At 43.9% G+C, this 18892-nt stretch overlaps 1 long non-coding RNA gene across 1 annotated transcript in view; it reads left to right on the top strand.

Annotated features, from left to right (window-relative positions):
* LOC307187746 overlaps positions 1-18892 on the top strand; it is a 432323-nt gene that overhangs the window by 410679 nt on the left and 2752 nt on the right. The gene's annotated exons all lie outside the window — the stretch shown is intronic.

Here is an 18892-nt window from a genome sequence, read left to right as displayed (position 1 = left end):
GCATCATTGTGGACGTTCTGCCTCTTTTCCTATGCTTTCAATGCAATTCCAGTCTACCTCCTGAAATCGGTTTCCTGCAATTCTGCCCCAATTTCATGTCCTCTTGGCAGCCTTACTTCAGTCTATTTTTGGACAATACCTGTCATTTATAACTCTGCAGGTTTGTGAATTACAGTGCCCCTGAGCTCCTTTCTTCAACTCGCTTTCTTTTGAGCTGGCCGCAACACCGCAGGATGACTTCAGGCCCTAATCTGGTTCCGGTACGGCACGCTGAGCCTTTGGTTATTTCCTCTTCCTGGTGGGAAACGAGAGTTAAATTTGCCCGTCCAGACACCTCCAGCTAGCCTCTCATTGGTTCTCACTATTCCTGTTCATCTTCCGCAGAAATTGCAAACTGGGCCAAACAGGAGGTTAAAGGGACTGACTCTCCAAGTGGGGAGAGTGTTAGTAAAGCGTCTGGAATGTTGCACCCGAGTACCAGGGGAGGAAAACTGAGACATATTTGAACACATCTCCCGATCACATGGTTGATCATACTCTAGGTTCCACATGCATGTTTTAGCTGAAGGAAGAATACCTTAAACCTGGGTAGTTGAAACCCGTGGAATGGGTACCATGCAATATGACTTCAAAGGGTCTTCATTTGCTCACCGAACCTCTCCAATCCTATCACTGCTGCGTTTATGCCCCTGTACACATGCTTGATTCTCTTTCGGAGACATAGCAATCCATAGGTTTTAAGATACTTACTAGTCAGGTACATTCTTAGGCGTTTAATATGCGGTGTTGAGTCCATTTCGTTGAGCAAGGAGTAGCTCTTGTCTATTCCATATTTGGCTTAAGGAACTTTATCTGTGCTCATTTCAATCTCTGGTTTTATGCAGCACCCCAACTCACCTTTCCCCTTAAGCAAGCATAAGTTGTTTTTCTAAATTTGAGACCCTGTTCTGTTCTGTAATTCAGTTCCTGTGTAGCCAAGTTTACATTCCGTGTATTACTGATATCTTATGATGTTTCTTTTTCTGTGTGACTTACTTCAGTTAGAATCATCATACCTGAATCCACTCATTGTACTGCTAAGGGCCTGATGACACAGATTTCATTGCTGAGTGATATTGCTTTGTAAGTAAATACCACAACTTCTTTATCCATTTTTCAGTTTCTGCGATGTTGAACTTGTACTGTAAACGAGGTTCTTGTAAACAGAGGCGTCCCAAACTTTGGGGTGGCTGTGTCTTTTTGATTTTAATTTCCCTAAGGTATAGGACCATAAGTGGAAGTGCCCTAGGCTCTGTTGCTTTGTTTTTTAGATGTTTCAGGAAACACCATACACTTCTCCCGAGTGTCTGTTGGCAATTTACATCCCGCCCATCAGCATAAGAAGGCTCCCAGTTCTCCATGGCCTGTCCTGCCTTTCTGGATTTTACACTTTTTTCAGATGGCCCTTTTGACCGGGGGGAAGTGAGACTTCATTGTAGTGCAGATTTCCTTTGCAAGCTTGCTTGGTTGGCCAAAAAGGGCGTATGCGTTTTTTCCTGAATATATTCAGGAAAAAACGCATACGCCCTTTTTGGCCAAGTGCATCATTGTGGACGTTCTGCCTCTTTTCCTATGCTTTCAATGCAATTCCAGTCTACCTCCTGAAATCGGTTTCCTGCAATTCTGCCCCGCTTTCAAGTCCTCTTGGCAGCCTTACTTCAGTCTATTTTTGGACGATAGCTGTCATTTATAACTCTGCAGGTTTGTGAATTACAGTGCCCCTGAGCTCCTTTCTTCAACTCGCTTTCTTGTGAGCTGGCCGCAACACCGCAGGATGGCTTCAGGCCCTAATCTGGTTCCGGCCCGGCATGCTGAGCCTTTGGTTAATTCCTCTTCCTGGTGGGAAATGAGAGTTAAATTTGCCCGTCCAGACACCTCCAGCTAGCCTCTCATTTGTTCTCGCTATTCCTGTTCATCTTCCGCAGAAATTGCAAACTGGGCCAAACAGGAGGTTAAAGGGACTGACTGTCCAAGAGGGGAGAGTGTTAGTAAAGCGTCTGGAATGTTGCACGCGAGTACCAGGGGAGGAAAACTGAGACATATTTGAACACGTCTCCCGATCACATGGTTGATCATACTCTAGGTTCCACATGCATGTTTTAGCTGAAGGAAGAATACCTTAAACCTGGGTAGTTGAAACCCGTGGAATGGGTACCATGCAATATGACTTCAAAGGGTCTTCATTTGCTCACCGAACCTCTCCAATCCTATCACTGCTGCGTTTATGCCCCTGTACACATGCTAGATTCTCTTTCGGAGACATAGCAATCCATAGGTTTTACGATACTTACTAGTCAGGTACATTCTTAGGCGTTTAATATGCGGTGTTGAGTCCATTTCATTGAGCAAGGAGTAGCTCTTGTCTATTCCATATTTGACTTAAGGAACTTTATCTGTGCTCATTTCAATCTCTGGTTTTATGCAGCACCCCAACTCACCTTTACCCTTAAGCAAGCATAAGTTGGTTTCCTAATTTGAGACCCTGTTCTGTTCTGTAATTCAGTTCCTGTGTAGCCAAGTTTCCATTCCGTGTATTACTGATATCTTATGATGTTTCTTTTTCTGTGTGACTTATTTCAGTTAGAATCATCATACCTGAATCCACTCATTGTGCTGCTAAGGGCCTGATGACATAGATTTCATTGCTGAGTGATATTGCTTTGTAAGTAAATACCACAACTTCTTTATCCATTTTTCACTTTCTGCGATGTTGAACTTGTACTGTAAACGAGGTTCTTGTAAACAGAGGCGTCCCAAATTTTGGGGTGGCTGTGTCTTTTTGATTTTAATTTCCCTAAGCTATAGGACCATAAGTGGAAGTGCCCTAGGCTCTGTTGCTTTGTTTTTTAGATGTTTCAGGAAACACCATACACTTCTCCCGAGTGGTTGTTGGCAATTTACATCCCGCACATCAGCATAACAAGGCTCCCAGTTCTCCATGGCCTGTCCTGCCTTTCTGGATTTTACACTTTTTTCAGATGGCCCTTTTGACCGGGGGCAAGTGAGACTTCATTGTAGTGCAGATTTCCTTTGCAAGCTTGCTTGGTTGGCCAAAAAGGGCGTATGCGTTTTTTCCTGAATATATTCAGGAAAAAACGCATACGCCCTTTTTGGCCAAGTGCATCATTGTGGACGTTCTGCCTCTTTTCCTATGCTTTCAATGCAATTCCAGTCTACCTCCTGAAATCGGTTTCCTGCAATTCTGCCCCGCTTTCAAGTCCTCTTGGCAGCCTTACTTCAGTCTATTTTTGGACGATAGCTGTCATTTATAACTCTGCAGGTTTGTGAATTACAGTGCCCCTGAGCTCCTTTCTTCAACTCGCTTTCTTTTGAGCTGGCCGCAACACCGCAGGATGGCTTCAGGCCCTAATCTGGTTCCGGCCCGGCATGCTGAGCCTTTGGTTAATTCCTCTTCCTGGTGGGAAATGAGAGTTAAATTTGCCCGTCCAGACACCTCCAGCTAGCCTCTCATTGGTTCTCGCTATTCCTGTTCATCTTCCGCAGAAATTGCAAACTGGGCCAAACAGGAGGTTAAAGGCGCTGACTCTCCAAGTGGGGAGAGTGTTAGTAAAGCGTCTGGAATGTTGCACCCGAGTACCAGGGGAGGAAAACTGAGACATATTTGAACACGTCTCCCGATCACATGGTTGATCATACTCTAGGTTCCACATGCATGTTTTAGCTGAAGGAAGAATACCTTAAACCTGGGTAGTTGAAACCCGTGGAATGGGTACCATGCAATATGACTTCAAAGGGTCTTCATTTGCTCACCGAACCTCTCCAATCCTATCACTGCTGCGTTTATGCCCCTGTACACATGCTAGATTCTCTTTCGGAGACATAGCAATCCATAGGTTTTAAGATACTTACTAGTCAGGTACATTCTTAGGCGTTTAATATGCGGTGTTGAGTCCATTTCGTTGAGCAAGGAGTAGCTCTTATCTATTCCATATTTGGCTTAAGGAACTTTATCTGTGCTCATTTCAATCTCTGGTTTTATGCAGCACCCCAACTCACCTTTACCCTTAAGCAAGCATAAGTTGTTTTTCTAAATTTGAGACCCTGTTCTGTTCTGTAATTCAGTTCCTGTGTAGCCAAGTTTCCATTCCGTGTATTACTGATATCTTATGATGTTTCTTTTTCTGTGTGACTTATTTCAGTTAGAATCATCATACCTGAATCCACTCATTGTGCTGCTAAGGGCCTGATGACATAGATTTCATTGCTGAGTGATATTGCTTTGTAAGTGAATACCACAACTTCTTTATCCATTTTTCACTTTCTGCGATGTTGAACTTGTACTGTAAACGAGGTTCTTGTAAACAGAGCCGTTCCAAACTTTGAGGTGGCTGTGTGTTTTTGATTTTAATTTCCCTAAGCTATAGGACCATAAGTGGCAGTGCCCTAGGCTCTGTTGCTTTGTTTTTTAGATGTTTCAGGAAACACCATACACTTCTCCCGAGTGTCTGTTGGCAATTTACATCCCGCCCATCAGCATAACAAGGCTCCCAGTTCTCCATGGCCTGTCCTGCCTTTCTGGTTTTTACACTTTTTTCAGATGGCCCTTTTGACCGGGGGGAAGTGAGACTTCATTGTAGTGCAGATTTCCTTTGCAAGCTTGCTTGGTTGGCCAAAAAGGGCGTATGCGTTTTTTCCTGAATATATTCAGGAAAAAACGCATACGCCCTTTTTGGCCAAGTGCATCATTGTGGACGTTCTGCCTCTTTTCCTATGCTTTCAATGCAATTCCAGTCTACCTCCTGAAATCGGTTTCCTGCAATTCTGCCCCGCTTTCAAGTCCTCTTGGCAGCCTTACTTCAGTCTATTTTTGGACGATAGCTGTCATTTATAACTCTGCAGGTTTGTGAATTACAGTGCCCCTGAGCTCCTTTCTTCAACTCGCTTTCTTGTGACCTGGCCGCAACACCGCAGGATGGCTTCAGGCCCTAATCTGGTTCCGGCACGGCACGCTGAGCCTTTGGTTATTTCCTCTTCCTGGTGGGAAATGAGAGTTAAATTTGCCCGTCCAGACACCTCCAGCTAGTCTCTCCTTGGTTCTCGCTATTCCTGTTCATCTTCCGCAGAAATTGCAAACTGGGCCAAACAGGAGGTTAAAGGCGCTGACTCTCCAAGTGGGGAGAGTGTTAGTAAAGCGTCTGGAATGTTGCACCCGAGTACCAGGGGAGGAAAACTGAGACATATTTGAACACGTCTCCCATTCACATGGTTGATCATACTTGGGTTCCACATGCATGTTTTAGCTGAAGGAAGAATACCTTAAACCTGGAGAGTTAAGACCCGTGTAATGGGTACCATGCAATATGACTTCAAAGGGTCTTCATTTGCTCACCGAACCTCTCCAATCCTATCACTGCTGCGTTTATGCCCCTGTACACATGCTTGATTCTCTTTCGGAGACATAGCAATCCATAGGTTTTAAGATACTTACTAGTCAGGTACATTCTTAGGCGTTTAATATGTGGTGTTGAGTCCATTTCGTTGAGCAAGGAGTAGCTCTTGTCTAATCCATATTTGACTTAAGGAACTTTATCTGTGCTCATTTCAATCTCTGGTTTTATGCAGCACCCCAACTCACCTTTCCCCTTAAGCAAGCATAAGTTGGTTTTCTAAATTTGAGACCCTGTTCTGTTCTGTAATTCAGTTCCTGTGTAGCCAAGTTTACATTCCGTGTATTACTGATATCTTATGATGTTTCTTTTTCTGTGTGACTTACTTCAGTTAGAATCATCATACCTGAATCCACTCATTGTGCTGCTAAGGGCCTGATGACACAGATTTCATTGCTGAGTGATATTGCTTTGTAAGTAAATACCACAACTTCTTTATCCATTTTTCACTTTCTGCGATGTTGAACTTGTACTGTAAATGAGGTTCTTGTAAACAGAGGCGTCCCAAACTTTGGGGTGGCTGTGTCTTTTTGATTTTAATTTCCCTAAGGTATAGGACCATAAGTGTAAGTGCCCTAGGCTCTGTTGCTTTGTTTTTTAGATGTTTCAGGAAACACCATACACTTCTCCCGAGTGTCTGTTGGCAATTTACATCCCACCCATCAGCATAACAAGGCTCCCAGTTCTCCATGGCCTGTCCTGCCTTTCTGGATTTTACACTTTTTTCAGATGGCCCTTTTGACCAGGGGGAAGTGAGACTTCATTGTAGTGCAGATTTCCTTTGCAAGCTTGCTTGGTTGGCCAACAAGGGCGTATGCGTTTTTTCCTGAATATATTCAGGAAAAAACGCATACGCCCTTTTTGGCCAAGTGCATCATTGTGGACGTTCTGCCTCTTTTCCTATGCTTTCAATGCAATTCCAGTCTACCTCCTGAAATCGGTTTCCTGCAATTCTGCCCCGCTTTCAAGTCCTCTTGGCAGCCTTACTTCAGTCTATTTTTGGACGATAACTGTCATTTATAACTCTGCAGGTTTGTGAATTACAGTGCCCCTGAGCTCCTTTCTTCAACTCGCTTTCTTGTGACCTGGCCGCAACACCGCAGGATGGCTTCAGGCCCTAATCTGGTTCCGGCCCGGCATGCTGAGCCTTTGGTTAATTCCTCTTCCTGGTGGGAAATGAGAGTTAAATTTGCCCGTCCAGACACCTCCAGCTAGCCTCTCATTGGTTCTCGCTATTCCTGTTCATCTTCCGCAGAAATTGCAAACTGGGCCAAACAGGAGGTTAAAGGGACTGACTCTCCAAGAGGGGAGAGTGTTAGTAAAGCGTCTGGAATGTTGCACGCGAGTACCAGGGGAGGAAAACTGAGACATATTTGAACACGTCTCCCGATCACATGGTTGATCATACTCTAGGTTCCACATGCATGTTTTAGCTGAAGGAAGAATACCTTAAACCTGGGTAGTTGAAACCCGTGGAATGGGTACCATGCAATATGACTTCAAAGGGTCTTCATTTGCTCACCGAACCTCTCCAATCCTATCACTGCTGCGTTTATGCCCCTGTACACATGCTTGATTCTCTTTCGGAGACATAGCAATCCATAGGTTTTAAGATACTTACAAGTCAGGTACATTCTTAGGCGTTTAATATGCGGTGTTGAGTCCATTTCGTTGAGCAAGGAGTAGCTCTTGTCTATTCCATATTTGGCTTAAGGAACTTTATCTGTGCTCATTTCAATCTCTGGTTTTATGCAGCACCCCAACTCACCTTTACCCTTAAGCAAGCATAAGTTGTTTTTCTAAATTTGAGACCCTGTTCTGTTCTGTAATTCAGTTCCTGTGTAGCCAAGTTTACATTCCGTGTATTACTGATATCTTATGATGTTTCTTTTTCTGTGTGACTTATTTCAGTTAGAATCATCGTACCTGAATCCACTCATTATGCTGCTACGGTACTGATGACATAGATTTCATTGCTGAGTGATACTGCATTGTACGTAAGTACCACAACTTCTTTATCCATTTTTCACTTTCTGTGATATTGAACTTGTACGGTAATCGAGGTTCTTGTAAACAGAGGCGTACCAAACTTTGGGGTGGCTGTGTCTTTTTGATTTTAATTTCCCTAAGCTATAGGACCATAAGTGGAAGTGCCCTAGGCTCTGTTGCTTTGTTTTTTAGATGTTTCAGGAAACACCATACACTTCTCCCAAGTGTCTGTTGGCAATTTACATCCCGCCCATCAGCATAACAAGGCTCCCAGTTCTCCATGGCCTGTCCTGCCTTTCTGGATTTTACACTTTTTTCAGATGGCCCTTTTGACCAGGGGGAAGTGAGACTTCATTGTAGTGCAGATTTCCTTTGCAAGCTTGCTTGGTTGGCCAAAAAGGGCGTATGCGTTTTTTCCTGAATATATTCAGGAAAAAACGCATACGCCCTTTTTGGCCAAGTGCATCATTGTGGACGTTCTGCCTCTTTTCCTATGCTTTCAATGCAATTCCAGTCTACCTCCTGAAATCGGTTTCCTGCAATTCTGCCCCGCTTTCAAGTCCTCTTGGCAGCCTTACTTCAGTCTATTTTTGGACGATAACTGTCATTTATAACTCTGCAGGTTTGTGAATTACAGTGCCCCTGAGCTCCTTTCTTCAACTCGCTTTCTTGTGACCTGGCCGCAACACCGCAGGATGGCTTCAGGCCCTAATCTGGTTCCGGCCCGGCATGCTGAGCCTTTGGTTAATTCCTCTTCCTGGTGGGAAATGAGAGTTAAATTTGCCCGTCCAGACACCTCCAGCTAGCCTCTCATTGGTTCTCGCTATTCCTGTTCATCTTCCGCAGAAATTGCAAACTGGGCCAAACAGGAGGTTAAAGGGACTGACTCTCCAAGAGGGGAGAGTGTTAGTAAAGCGTCTGGAATGTTGCACGCGAGTACCAGGGGAGGAAAACTGAGACATATTTGAACACGTCTCCCGATCACATGGTTGATCATACTCTAGGTTCCACATGCATGTTTTAGCTGAAGGAAGAATACCTTAAACCTGGGTAGTTGAAACCCGTGGAATGGGTACCATGCAATATGACTTCAAAGGGTCTTCATTTGCTCACCGAACCTCTCCAATCCTATCACTGCTGCGTTTATGCCCCTGTACACATGCTTGATTCTCTTTCGGAGACATAGCAATCCATAGGTTTTAAGATACTTACAAGTCAGGTACATTCTTAGGCGTTTAATATGCGGTGTTGAGTCCATTTCGTTGAGCAAGGAGTAGCTCTTGTCTATTCCATATTTGGCTTAAGGAACTTTATCTGTGCTCATTTCAATCTCTGGTTTTATGCAGCACCCCAACTCACCTTTACCCTTAAGCAAGCATAAGTTGTTTTTCTAAATTTGAGACCCTGTTCTGTTCTGTAATTCAGTTCCTGTGTAGCCAAGTTTACATTCCGTGTATTACTGATATCTTATGATGTTTCTTTTTCTGTGTGACTTATTTCAGTTAGAATCATCGTACCTGAATCCACTCATTATGCTGCTACGGTACTGATGACATAGATTTCATTGCTGAGTGATACTGCATTGTACGTAAGTACCACAACTTCTTTATCCATTTTTCACTTTCTGTGATATTGAACTTGTACGGTAATCGAGGTTCTTGTAAACAGAGGCGTCCCAAACTTTGGGGTGGCTGTGTCTTTTTGATTTTAATTTCCCTAAGCTATAGGACCATAAGTGGAAGTGCCCTAGGCTCTGTTGCTTTGTTTTTTAGATGTTTCAGGAAACACCATACACTTCTCCCAAGTGTCTGTTGGCAATTTACATCCCGCCCATCAGCATAAGAAGGCTCCCAGTTCTCCATGGCCTGTCCTGCCTTTCTGGATTTTACACTTTTTTCAGATGGCCCTTTTGACCGGGGGGAAGTGAGACTTCATTGTAGTGCAGATTTCCTTTGCAAGCTTGCTTGGTTGGCCAAAAAGGGCGTATGCGTTTTTTCCTGAATATATTCAGGAAAAAACGCATACGCCCTTTTTGGCCAAGTGCATCATTGTGGACGTTCTGCCTCTTTTCCTATGCTTTCAATGCAATTCCAGTCTACCTCCTGAAATCGGTTTCCTGCAATTCTGCCCCGCTTTCAAGTCCTCTTGGCAGCCTTACTTCAGTCTATTTTTGGACGATAGCTGTCATTTATAACTCTGCAGGTTTGTGAATTACAGTGCCCCAGAGCTCCTTTCTTCAACTTGCTTTCTTTTGACCTGGCCGCAACACCGCAGGATGGCTTCAGGCCCTAATCTGGTTCCGGCACGGCATGCTGAGCCTTTGGTTATTTCCTCTTCCTGGTGGGAAATGAGAGTTAAATTTGCCCGTCCAGACACCTCGAGCTAGCCTCCCATTGGTTCTCGCTATTCCTGTTCATCTTCCGCAGAAATTGCAAACTGTGCCAAACAGGAGGTTAAAGGCGCTGACTCTCCAAGTGGGGAGAGTGTTAGTAAAGCGTCTGGAATGTTGCACCCGAGTACCAGGGGAGGAAAACTGAGACATATTTGAACACGTCTCCCGTTCACATGGTTGATCATACTTGGGTTCCACATGCCTGTTTTAGCTGAAGGAAGAATACCTTAAACCTGGAGAGTTAAGACCCGTGTAATGGGTACCATGCAATATGACTTCAAAGGGTCTTCAATTGCTCACCGAACCTCTCCAATCTTATCACTGCTGCGTTTATGCCCCTGTACACATGCTTGATTCTCTTTCGGAGACATAGCAATCCATAGGTTTTAAGATACTTACTAGTCAGGTACATTCTTAGGCGTTTAATATGCGGTGTTGAGTCCATTTCGTTGAGCAACGAGTAGCTCTTGTCTATTCCATATTTGGCTTAAGGAACTTTATCTGTGCTCATTTCAATCTCTGGTTTTATGCAGCACCCCAACTCACCTTTACCCTTAAGCAAGCATAAGTTGGTTTTCTAAATTTGAGACCCTGTTCTGTTCTGTAATTCAGTTCCTGTGTAGCCAAGTTTACATTCCGTGTATTACTGATATCTTATGATGTTTCTTTTTCTGTGTGACTTACTTCAGTTAGAATCATCATACCTGAATCCACTCATTGTGCTGCTAAGGGCCTGATGACACAGATTTCATTGCTGAGTGATATTGCTTTGTAAGTAAATACCACAACTTCTTTATCCATTTTTCACTTTCTGCGATGTTGAACTTGTACTGTAAACGAGGTTCTTGTAAACAGAGCCGTTCCAAACTTTGGGGTGGCTGTGTCTTTTTGATTTTAATTTCCCTAAGCTATAGGACCATAAGTGGAAGTGCCCTAGGTTCTGTTGCTTTGTTTTTTAGATGTTTCAGGAAACACCATACACTTCTCCCGAGTGGTTGTTGGCAATTTACATCCCGCCCATCAGCATAACAAGGCTCCCAGTTCTCCATGGCCTGTCCTGCCTTTCTGGATTTTACACTTTTTTCAGATGGCCCTTTTGACCGGGGGGAAGTGAGACTTCATTGTAGTGCAGATTTCCTTTGCAAGCTTGCTTGGTTGGCCAAAAATGGCGTATGCGTTTTTTCCTGAATATATTCAGGAAAAAACGCATACGCCCTTTTTGGCCAAGTGCATCATTGTGGACGTTCTGCCTCTTTTCCTATGCTTTCAATGCAATTCCAGTCTACCTCCTGAAATTGGTTTCCTGCAATTCTGCCCCGCTTTCAAGTCCTCTTGGCAGCCTTACTTCAGTCTATTTTTGGACGATAGCTGTCATTTATAACTCTGCAGGTTTGTGAATTACAGTGCCCCTGAGCTCCTTTCTTCAACTTGCTTTCTTGTGACCTGGCCGCAACACCGCAGGATGGCTTCAGGCCCTAATCTGGTTCCGGTACGGCACGCTGAGCCTTTGGTTATTTCCTCTTCCTGGTGGGAAATGAGAGTTAAATTTGCCCGTCCAGACACCTCCAGCTAGCCTCTCATTGGTTCTCGCTATTCTTGTTCATCTTCCGCAGAAATTGCAAACTGGGCCAAACAGGAGGTTAAAGACGCTGACTCTCCAAGTGGGGAGAGTGTTAGTAAAGCGTCTGGAATGTTGCACCCGAGTACCAGGGGAGGAAAACTGAGACATATTTGAACACGTCTCCCATTCACATGGTTGATCATACTTGGGTTCCACATGCATGTTTTAGCTGAAGGAAGAATACCTTAAACCTGGAGAGTTGAGACCCGTGTAATGGGTACCATGCAATATGACTTCAAAGGGTCTTCATTTGCTCAACGAACCTCTCCAATCCTATCACTGCTGCGTTTAGGCCCCTGTACACATGCTTGATTCTCTTTTGGAGACATAGCAATCCATAGGTTTTACGATACTTACTAGTCAGGTACATTCTTAGGCGTTTAATATGCGGTGTTGAGTCCATTTCGTTGAGCAAGGAGTAGCTCTTGTCTATTCCATATTTGACTTAAGGAACTTTATCTGTGCTCATTTCAATCTCTGGTTTTATGCAGCACCCCAACTCACCTTTACCCTTAAGCAAGCATAAGTTGGTTTCCTAATTTGAGACCCTGTTCTGTTCTGTAATTCAGTTCCTGTGTAGCCAAGTTTCCATTCCGTGTATTACTGATATCTTATGATGTTTCTTTTTCTGTGTGACTTATTTCAGTTAGAATCATCATACCTGAATCCACTCATTGTGCTGCTAAGGGCCTGATGACATAGATTTCATTGCTGAGTGATATTGCTTTGTAAGTAAATACCACAACTTCTTTATCCATTTTTCACTTTCTGCGATGTTGAACTTGTACTGTAAACGAGGTTCTTGTAAACAGAGGCGTCCCAAACTTTGGGGTGGCTGTGTCTTTTTGATTTTAATTTCCCTAAGCTATAGGACCATAAGTGGAAGTGCCCTAGGCTCTGTTGCTTTCTTTTTTAGATGTTTCAGGAAACACCATACACTTCTCCCGAGTGTCTGTTGGCAATTTACATCCCGCCCATCAGCATAACAAGGCTCCCAGTTCTCCATGGCCTGTCCTGCCTTTCTGGATTTTACACTTTTTTCAGATGGCCCTTTTGACCGGGGGGAAGTGAGACTTCATTGTAGTGCAGATTTCCTTTGCAAGCTTGCTTGGTTGGCCAAAAAGGGCGTATGCGTTTTTTCCTGAATATATTCAGGAAAAAACGCATACGCCCTTTTTGGCCAAGTGCATCATTGTGGACGTTCTGCCTCTTTTCCTATGCTTTCAATGCAATTCCAGTCTACCTCCTGAAATCGGTTTCCTGCAATTCTGCCCCGCTTTCAAGTCCTCTTGGCAGCCTTACTTCAGTCTATTTTTGGACGATAGCTGTCATTTATAACTCTGCAGGTTTGTGAATTACAGTGCCCCTGAGCTGCTTTCTTCAACTCGCTTTCTTGTGTCCTGGCCGCAACACCGCAGGATGGCTTCAGGCCCTAATCTGGTTCCGGCCCGGCATGCTGAGCCTTTGGTTATTTCCTCTTCCTGGTGGGAAATGAGAGTTAAATTTGCCCGTCCAGACACCTCCAGCTAGTCTCTCATTGGTTCTCGCTATTCCTGTTCATCTTCCGCAGAAATTGCAAACTGGGCCAAACAGGAGGTTAAAGGCGCTGACTCTCCAAGTGGGGAGAGTGTTAGTAAAGCGTCTGGAATGTTGCACCCGAGTACCAGGGGAGGAAAACTGAGACATATTTGAACACGTCTCCCGTTCACATGTTTTATCATACTTGGGTTCCACATGCATGTTTTAGCTGAAGGAAGAATACCTTAAACCTGGAGAGTTAAGACCCGTGTAATGGGTACCATGCAATATGACTTCAAAGGGTCTTCATTTGCTCACCGAACCTCTCCAATCCTATCACTGCTGCGTTTATGCCCCTGTACACATGCTTGATTCTCTTTCGGAGACATAGCAATCCATAGGTTTTAAGATACTTACTAGTCAGGTACATTCTTAGGCGCTTAATATGCGGTGTTGAGTCCATTTCGTTGAGCAAGGAGTAGCTCTTGTCTATTCCATATTTGACTTAAGGAACTTTATCTGTGCTCATTTCAATCTCTGGTTTTATGCAGCACCCAAACTCACCTTTCCCCTTAAGCAAGCATAAGTTGGTTTTCTAAATTTGAGACCCTGTTCTGTTCTGTAATTCAGTTCCTGTGTAGCCAAGTTTACATTCCGTGTATTACTGATATCTTATGATGTTTCTTTTTCTGTGTGACTTACTTCAGTTAGAATCATCATACCTGAATCCACTCATTGTGCTGCTAAGGGCCTGATGACACAGATTTCATTGCTGAATGATATTGCTTTGTAAGTAAATACCACAACTTCTTTATCCATTTTTCACTTTCTGCGATGTTGAACTTGTACTGTAAACGAGGTTCTTGTAAACAGAGCCATTCCAAACTTTGGGGTGGCTGTGTCTTTTTGATTTTAATTTCCCTAAGCTATAGGACCATAAGTGGAAGTGCCCTAGGTTCTGTTGCTTTGTTTTTTAGATGTTTCAGGAAACACCATACACTTCTCCCAAGTGTCTGTTGCCAATTTACATCCCGCCCATCAGCATAACAAGGCTCCCTGTTCTCCATGGCCTGTCCTGCCTTTCTGGATTTTACACTTTTTTCAGATGGCCCTTTTGACCGGGGGGAAGTGAGACTTCATTGTAGTGCAGATTTCCTTTGCAAGCTTGCTTGGTTGGCCAAAAAGGGCGTATGCGTTTTTTCCTGAATATATTCAGGAAAAAACGCATACGCCCTTTTTGACCAAGTGCATCATTGTGGACGTTCTGCCTCTTTTCCTATGCTTTCAATGCAATTCCAGTCTACCTCCTGAAATCGGTTTCCTGCAATTCTGCCCCGATTTCAAGTCCTCTTGGCAGCCTTACTTCAGTCTATTTTTGGACGATAGCTGTCATTTATAACTCTGCAGGTTTGTGAATTACAGTGCCCCTGAGCTCCTTTCTTCAACTCGCTTTCTTTTGAGCTGGCCGCAACACCGCAGGATGGCTTCAGGCCCTAATCTGGTTCCGGCACGGCACGCTGAGCCTTTGGTTATTTCCTCTTCCTGGTGGAAAATGAGAGTTAAATTTGCCCGTCCAGACACCTCCAGCTAGTCTCTCCTTGGTTCTCTCTATTCCTGTTCATCTTCCGCAGAAATTGCAAACTGGGCCAAACAGGAGGTTAAAGGCGCTGACTCTCCAAGTGAGGAGAGTGTTAGTAAAGCGTCTGGAATGTTGCACCCGAGTACCAGGGGAGGAAAACTGAGACATATTTGAACACGTCTCCCGATCACATGGTTGATCATACTCTAGGTTCCACATGCATGTTTTAGCTGAAGGAAGAATACCTTAAACCTGGAGAGTTGAGACCCGTGGAATGGGTACCATGCAATATGACTTCAAAGGGTCTTCATTTGCTCACCGAACCTCTCCAATCCTATCACTGCTGCGTTTATGCCCCTGTACACATGCTTGATTCTCTTTCGGAGACATAGCAATCCATAGGTTTTAAGATACTTACAAGTCAGGTACATTCTTAGGCGTTTAATATGCGGTGTTGAGTCCATTTCGTTGAGCAACGAGTAGCTCTTGTCTATTCCATATTTGGCTTAAGGAACTTTATCTGTGCTCATTTCAATCTCTGGTTTTATGCAGCACCCCAACTCACCTTTACCCTTAAGCAAGCATAAGTTGGTTTTCTAAATTTGAGACCCTGTTCTGTTCTGTAATTCAGTTCCTGTGTAGCCAAGTTTACATTCCGTGTATTACTGATATCTTATGATGTTTCTTTTTCTGTGTGACTTACTTCAGTTAGAATCATCATACCTGAATCCACTCATTGTGCTGCTAAGGGCCTGATGACACAGATTTCATTGCTGAGTGATATTGCTTTGTAAGTAAATACCACAACTTCTTTATCCATTTTTCACTTTCTGCGATGTTGAACTTGTACTGTAAACGAGGTTCTTGTAAACAGAGCCGTTCCAAACTTTGGGGTGGCTGTGTCTTTTTGATTTTAATTTCCCTAAGCTATAGGACCATAAGTGGAAGTGCCCTAGGTTCTGTTGCTTTGTTTTTTAGATGTTTCAGGAAACACCATACACTTCTCCCGAGTGGTTGTTGGCAATTTACATCCCGCCCATCAGCATAACAAGGCTCCCAGTTCTCCATGGCCTGTCCTGCCTTTCTGGATTTTACACTTTTTTCAGATGGCCCTTTTGACCGGGGGGAAGTGAGACTTCATTGTAGTGCAGATTTCCTTTGCAAGCTTGCTTGGTTGGCCAAAAATGGCGTATGCGTTTTTTCCTGAATATATTCAGGAAAAAACGCATACGCCCTTTTTGGCCAAGTGCATCATTGTGGACGTTCTGCCTCTTTTCCTATGCTTTCAATGCAATTCCAGTCTACCTCCTGAAATCGGTTTCCTGCAATTCTGCCCCGCTTTCAAGTCCTCTTGGCAGCCTTACTTCAGTCTATTTTTGGACGATAGCTGTCATTTATAACTCTGCAGGTTTGTGAATTACAGTGCCCCTGAGCTCCTTTCTTCAACTTGCTTTCTTGTGACCTGGCCGCAACACCGCAGGATGGCTTCAGGCCCTAATCTGGTTCCGGCACGGCACGCTGAGCCTTTGGTTATTTCCTCTTCCTGGTGGGAAATGAGAGTTAAATTTGCCCGTCCAGACACCTCCAGCTAGCCTCTCATTGGTTCTCGCTATTCTTGTTCATCTTCCGCAGAAATTGCAAACTGGGCCAAACAGGAGGTTAAAGACGCTGACTCTCCAAGTGGGGAGAGTGTTAGTAAAGCGTCTGGAATGTTGCACCCGAGTACCAGGGGAGGAAAACTGAGACATATTTGAACACGTCTCCCATTCACATGGTTGATCATACTTGGGTTCCACATGCATGTTTTAGCTGAAGGAAGAATACCTTAAACCTGGAGAGTTGAGACCCGTGTAATGGGTACCATGCAATATGACTTCAAAGGGTCTTCAATTGCTCACCGAACCTCTCCAATCTTATCACTGCTGCGTTTATGCCCCTGTACACATGCTTGATTCTCTTTCGGAGACATAGCAATCCATAGGTTTTAAGATACTTACTAGTCAGGTACATTCTTAGGCGTTTAATATGCGGTGTTGAGTCCATTTCGTTGAGCAACGAGTAGCTCTTGTCTATTCCATATTTGGCTTAAGGAACTTTATCTGTGCTCATTTCAATCTCTGGTTTTATGCAGCACCCCAACTCACCTTTACCCTTAAGCAAGCATAAGTTGGTTTTCTAAATTTGAGACCCTGTTCTGTTCTGTAATTCAGTTCCTGTGTAGCCAAGTTTACATTCCGTGTATTACTGATATCTTATGATGTTTCTTTTTCTGTGTGACTTACTTCAGTTAGAATCATCATACCTGAATCCACTCATTGTGCTGCTAAGGGCCTGATGACACAGATTTCATTGCTGAGTGATATTGCTTTGTAAGTAAATACCACAACTTCTTTATCCATTTTTCACTTTCTGCGATGTTGAACTTGTACTGTAAACGAGGTTCTTGTAAACAGAGCCGTTCCAAACTTTGGGGTGGCTGTGTCTTTTTGATTTTAATTTCCCTAAGCTATAGGACCATAAGTGGAAGTGCCCTAGGTTCTGTTGCTTTGTTTTTTAGATGTTTCAGGAAACACCATACACTTCTCCCGAGTGGTTGTTGGCAATTTACATCCCGCCCATCAGCATAACAAGGCTCCCAGTTCTCCATGGCCTGTCCTGCCTTTCTGGATTTTACACTTTTTTCAGATGGCCCTTTTGACCGGGGGGAAGTGAGACTTCATTGTAGTGCAGATTTCCTTTGCAAGCTTGCTTGGTTGGCCAAAAAGGGCGTATGCGTTTTTTCCTGAATATATTCAGGAAAAAACGCATACGCCCTTTTTGGCCAAGTGCATCATTGTGGACGTTCTGCCTCTTTTCCTATGCTTTCAATGCAATTCCAGTCTACCTCCTGAAATTGGTTTCCTGCAATTCTGCCCCGCTTTCAAGTCCTCTTGGCAGCCTTACTTCAGTCTATTTTTGGACGATAGCTGTCATTTATAACTCTGCAGGTTTGTGAATTACAGTGCCCCTGAGCTCCTTTCTTCAACTTGCTTTCTTGTGACCTGGCCGCAACACCGCAGGATGGCTTCAGGCCCTAATCTGGTTCCGGTACGGCACGCTGAGCCTTTGGTTATTTCCTCTTCCTGGTGGGAAATGAGAGTTAAATTTGCCCGTCCAGACACCTCCAGCTAGCCTCTCATTGGTTCTCGCTATTCTTGTTCATCTTCCGCAGAAATTGCAAACTGGGCCAAACAGGAGGTTAAAGACGCTGACTCTCCAAGTGGGGAGAGTGTTAGTAAAGCGTCTGGAATGTTGCACCCGAGTACCAGGGGAGGAAAACTGAGACATATTTGAACACGTCTCCCATTCACATGGTTGATCATACTTGGGTTCCACATGCATGTTTTAGCTGAAGGAAGAATACCTTAAACCTGGAGAGTTGAGACCCGTGTAATGGGTACCATGCAATATGACTTCAAAGGGTCTTCATTTGCTCAACGAACCTCTCCAATCCTATCACTGCTGCGTTTAGACCCCTGTACACATGCTTGATTCTCTTTTGGAGACATAGCAATCCATAGGTTTTACGATACTTACTAGTCAGGTACATTCTTAGGCGTTTAATATGCGGTGTTGAGTCCATTTCGTTGAGCAAGGAGTAGCTCTTGTCTATTCCATATTTGACTTAAGGAACTTTATCTGTGCTCATTTCAATCTCTGGTTTTATGCAGCACCCCAACTCACCTTTACCCTTAAGCAAGCATAAGTTGGTTTCCTAATTTGAGACCCTGTTCTGTTCTGTAATTCAGTTCCTGTGTAGCCAAGTTTCCATTCCGTGTATTACTGATATCTTATGATGTTTCTTTTTCTGTGTGACTTATTTCAGTTAGAATCATCATACCTGAATCCACTCATTGTGCTGCTAAGGGCCTGATGACATAGATTTCATTGCTGAGTGATATTGCTTTGTAAGTAAATACCACAACTTCTTTATCCATTTTTCACTTTCTGCGATGTTGAACTTGTACTGTAAACGAGGTTCTTGTAAACAGAGGCGTCCCAAACTTTGGGGTGGCTGTGTCTTTTTGATTTTAATTTCCCTAAGCTATAAGACCATAAGTGGCAGTGCCCTAGGCTCTGTTGCTTTGTTTTTTAGATGTTTCAGGAAACACCATACACTTCTCCCGAGTGTCTGTTGGCAATTTACATCCCGCCCATCAGCATAACAAGGCTCCCAGTTCTCCATGGCCTGTCCTGCCTTTCTGGATTTTACACTTTTTTCAGATGGCCCTTTTGACCGGGGGGAAGTGAGACTTCATTGTAGTGCAGATTTCCTTTGCAAGCTTGCTTGGTTGGCCAAAAAGGGC

The sequence above is a fragment of the Stenella coeruleoalba genome, assembly GCF_951394435.1.
Source record: "Stenella coeruleoalba genome assembly, chromosome: 6".
Classification (NCBI taxonomy): domain Eukaryota; kingdom Metazoa; phylum Chordata; class Mammalia; order Artiodactyla; family Delphinidae; genus Stenella; species Stenella coeruleoalba.
The sequence above is the reverse complement of the archived record's forward strand: the minus strand, read 5'-3'. Positions and strand labels throughout refer to the sequence as shown.